Source organism: Ictidomys tridecemlineatus, chromosome 8 (genome assembly GCF_052094955.1).
Source record: "Ictidomys tridecemlineatus isolate mIctTri1 chromosome 8, mIctTri1.hap1, whole genome shotgun sequence".
Taxonomy (NCBI): domain Eukaryota; kingdom Metazoa; phylum Chordata; class Mammalia; order Rodentia; family Sciuridae; genus Ictidomys; species Ictidomys tridecemlineatus.
In genome coordinates, this window is record NC_135484.1 from 11,950,219 (window position 1) to 11,955,056 (window position 4,838).

At 44.8% G+C, this 4,838-nt stretch overlaps 1 pseudogene; it reads right to left on the minus strand.

Moving 5' to 3' along the window:
- Nucleotides 1-2,824: 2,824 nt before the first annotated feature.
- LOC101954319 (actin, cytoplasmic 2 pseudogene) lies at nt 2,825-4,366 on the minus strand (annotated as a pseudogene).
- Between the last annotated feature and the right edge of the window lie 472 nt (nt 4,367-4,838).

Sequence of the window (4,838 nt, forward strand, 5' to 3'; positions counted from 1 at the left end):
GATTGATTCAAGAGGTGCTTTAACCACTGAACTACAGCCCCAAACCTTTGTTTTTTTTTTTTTTTTTTTTTTTTTTTAGTTTGAGGCAGGGTCTTTGCTAAGGTGCTGACGCCAGCCTCAAACTTTTGATCCTCCTGTCTCAGCCTTCTGTGTTGCTGAGATTACAGGGATACACCACCATACCCAGTTTCAGAGCCCACTCTTGGTTGGCTTTTTAGGTACTCCTGCTAGTTTGCCATTCCATATTATATTGTAATTAATAAATAGCCTTAGAAGGAAAAAAGAACATTTAAAATACCTAGCAGATTAACAACCTAAACGTTGTTTTACCTGATATGAAATCTCCATTATATCATTAGAAGAAATCTTTGTATTGGGGCTGGGGATGTGGCTCAGGCGGTAGCGCGCTCGCCTGGCATGCGTGCAGCCCAGGTTCGATCTTCAGCACCACATACCAACAAAGATGTTGTGTCCGCCGAAAACTAAAAATGAATATTAAAAAAAAAATCACATTGTTTAAAAAAAAGAAGAAATCTTTGTATTACCATTCAGGAGAAAATTTTGGATTAATGTCAATTGAAGAGGAGCTTTGATATTTACTGGGTCCTTAGCCCATCATTCTTCTAGAGGGAAGGTAAAGCACTGTCCTTTTAGGAGGAGCAGGAGTGAGTTGATAGGGAGAGAGGAAGCGAGAGCATGGAGCCGGTTTCCTAGGAGGTGCTCCCTGTTAAACTACAAAGAGAGCAAGCTGATGGGTGATTATGAGGATCAAGGGCTAGACCTTTTCTGAGCATGTCACTGATGTTTTGAATTTTCAGGACACTTTGTGGGGATAGCATAGCAGGCAGGTTTAAGGCAATATATGGAGTTTGTGAATGAAAGTCAAGTTTAAATGGAGGTGATGTCGGGTCCTCTCCATCGAGGAAAACTTTCTTTTAGAATATTTGTCTTTAGAAATGAGTATTAGGAAGAGCCAGAGATGAACACGGTTCTTTTGTCCACACTGCCTATATTATTAGGATACCAATAATGTTAACTCCCGTTCTGGCTACTGGAAAGTTGTCAAGAAGCAAACTCAAGGAAATTCATATTTGTGGAATTCGAAAAGAAATGAAAAGCTGAGAGCCAGGGTCCTGTAGGGAGAAGGAAAACCCATGAAAATATTTAAATGCAAAAGACTTCATGTTTAGAATCTGTCACACAAATCATCATTCATGTGACATGTGGAAATTTCTCAAAAGAAATGAAAATTTCTCAAAAGTCATTGGCTCCAGGCTAAAGCTGATATAAAAATCAGCATGGTCCTTAGGGCTAATTGTGGGGTTTAAAATTATTATTTTTTTAAATTTATTTTTTATTTTATTTTTTTTTAAGGTGGACACAGTATCTTTATCTTATTTTTATGTGGTGCTGAGGATGGAACCCAGTGCCTCACACATGCCAGGCGAGTGTGATACCACTTGAGCCACATCTCCAGCCCTAATTGTGGATTAAAAAAATAATAATAAAAGTTCTAATGAAGATAATTAAGTTACTGATTTCATAACTTGGGTTTTCTTTATCATTTGTTTATTGAATGAAAAGCAATGACATTTTTAGGAAATTGAAGCTTAATTGGGTGAAAAACAGGAAATATCAGAGCAGAATTTCTCTGAGATGCATTCCTAGTTTTTTTCCTCCAGGTCCTAACTTAGCTGGGCCAGCCCCTGAGACATGAATCCCTTTTAATTCAAATTCTGGATGTGGCCATGCCAGACAGAGCACCTTCTCTAAGAAAAACACTGCATCTCCAATCTCCCACCCCACCATGGGAGGGTTTTTTTTTTTTAATTGAATACTGTGTCTCCATGGATAGTACAAATAATTTGAGAAATGAATTTAAATATTAAAATCAAGGAATCTGCTTGGGTTGAATCATGACCCCACAAAAGTCCCATTTGTGTTTACTCTCTCATGAAACCAAAAGGTAGGATCAAGAGTAGCCTTTGGTCTAAAGGCCAGATTTTAAATTTTTAGTGACTTCATTCTTTCAATCCTTTACCAAATCAGTCGCTTCACAGAACATCAATGAATAAAACTGCTATAAATATTCATTTGCTGATTTTGGATGTAAGCTTCACTCTAATTATTTGCACATGGCAGTCAAATGCATTTTGACACATCATACATAAATGGAGTATATCTTCTCTCTCTCTCTTTTTTTTTTTTTGAGAGAGAGAGAGAGAGAGAGAGAGAGAGAGAGAGAGAGAGAATTTTTTAATATTTATTTTTCAGTTTCGGTGGACACAACATCTTTATTTTTTTATGTGGTACTGAGGATCGAACCCAGAACCCAGCGCCCAGCGCCCAGCGCATGCCATGCGAGTGCATTACCGCTTGAGCCGCATCCCCAGCCCCTATATATTCTCTTTCTTCTGACTGTACATGATATAGAGTTATACCAGTCATGTAATCATACATGTACATAGGTAATAATTTTGGTTCATTATTTTTAAAATAATTAATTAATTATAATTAGGTATATCTGACAGCAGACTGCATTTTGTTTTTTTGGTTTTTTTTTTTTTTGTACTGTAGCACTTTATTTTTCCTTACTCAATTAAGTGTTGCTGGGGCCTAATGTTCTCACATAACAGTAGAAAACCAAAAATTTTGTCATCTGGTAAAGAATTGAGTATAAAAAAACCTTACATGAATTAAAATGAATAAATTTACAGATGTAAATGCAAACCATTTCCAACTCAAGGCAAGTAATAACCAATGGTGGTCAGGTGGGAGAACATTGGCTCGGACTAGGGGTCCTAAGGCTCGGATTTTCCCACCTTGTTAGACGGATAAGAAGTGACAGCTGGCCCAGGAACTCTTGCCAGCCCCAGCAATCCTGGAAGTCTGTCAGCTGACACATGAATACCCTGCACAGATCACTGCTGTGGTCTCAGATTCCCTAAGCCACGGACTTCTCCTTTATGCACGCTCTCACCTCAGGTACCAGGTGACCGAGCCACATGGACTAAAGGCTTAAATCAAAGATATGCACAGGGCATTGAACATATACCAAGGGAACAGTTAACTTGAATACAAGGTCAAAATCAGCAACGAGTTCTGCGTTCCAGTGCTGACATCAGATACAAGCTTCAAGGACAATTTCTTTTCAAAGGCTTGTTCCAGTTTCATGAGGCTAGCATGAGGTGTACACATTTGCCAGAGCAAATTTATACTTCAGATTCAGCTCCTGCAGCAGGTGCCTGGCACCTGCTCAGTCCATCTAGAAGCATTTGCGGTGGACAATGGAGGGGCCCGACTCGTCGTACTCCTGCTTGCTGATCCACATCTGCTGGAAGGTGGACAGTGAGGCCAGGATGGAGCCACCGATCCACACAGAGTACTTGCGCTCAGGGGGCTCGATGATTTTGATCTTCATGGTGCTGGGGGCCAGGGCTGTGATCTCCTTCTGCATCCCGTCAGCGATGCCTGGGTACGTGGTGCTGCCGCCCGACAGCACGGTGTTGGCATGGAGGTCTTTGCGGATGTCGACCTCACACTTCATGATGGAGTTGAAGGTGGTCTCGCGGATGCCGGAAGATTCCATACCCAGGAAAGAGGGCTGGAAGAGTGCCTCCGGACGCCGGAACCGCTCGTTGCCGATGGTGATCACCTGCCCATCGGGCAGCTCGTAGCTCTTCTCCAGGGAGGAGGAGGATGCAGCAGTGGCCATCTCCTGCTCCAAGTCCAGGGCAGCGTAGCACAGCGTCTCCTTGATATGGTGCACGATCTCCCGCTCGGCGGTGGTGGTGAAGCTGTGCCCGCGCTCTGTCAGGTCCCGGCCAGCCAGGTCCAGGCGCAGGATGGCGTGGGGAAGGGCGTGGCCCTCGTAGATGGGCACCGTGTGGGTGACCCCGTCACCAGAGTCCATGACAATGCCAGTGGTGTGCCCAGAGGCGTACAGGGACAGCACAGCCCGGATGGCCACATGCATGGTCGGTGTGTCATCTTCTCTCTGTTGGCCTGGGGGTTCAGGGGGGCCTCCGTCAGCAGCACCGGGTGCTCCTCGGGGGCCACGCGCAGCTCACGGTAGAAGGTATGGTGCCAGACCTTCTCCAGGTCGTCCCAGTTGGTGACGATGCCGTGCTCATGGGGGACTTCAGGGTCAGGATGCCACGCTTGCTCTGGGCCTCGTCACCCACGTCCGAGTCCTTCTGGCCCATGCCCACCATCACTCCCTGGTGGCGGGGGCGCCCCATGATGGAGGGGAACACGGCCCTGGGGGGGCGGCGTCGCCGGCAAAGCCAGCTTTGCACGTGCCAGAGCCATTGTCAATGACGAGCGCGGCGATTTCCTCTTCCATGGCCATCGGCGGAGGATGGACCGCGGAGCAGCGAGAGAAAGCGGAGCGCGGGCCGGCGGCAGCGAGTGAGACCCAGCATTCTGATTCATTGTACACAATTGCAAAACAATTTTTCATTTCTCTGGTTGTACGCGATGTAGCATTGAATCATATGTGCAGTCATACATGTACCTAGGGTAATGATGTCCATCTCATTCCACCATCTTTTCTGCCCTCATGCCTGCTCCCCTCCTCTCTCTCTCTCCTTTGCCCAAAGTTCCTCTGTTCCCCACCCCTCCCCCAAATTTTGGATCAGCATCCACTTATCAGAGAGAACATTCAGCCTTTGGTTTTTTGGGATTGGCTTACTTCACTTGGCATAATATTCTCCAACTCCATCCATTGATCTGCAAATGCCATAATTTTATTCTCTTTTAATGCTGAGTAATATTCACTGTGTATATATACCACAGTTTCTTTGTCTATTCATCTATTGAAGGGCATCAAGGTTGCT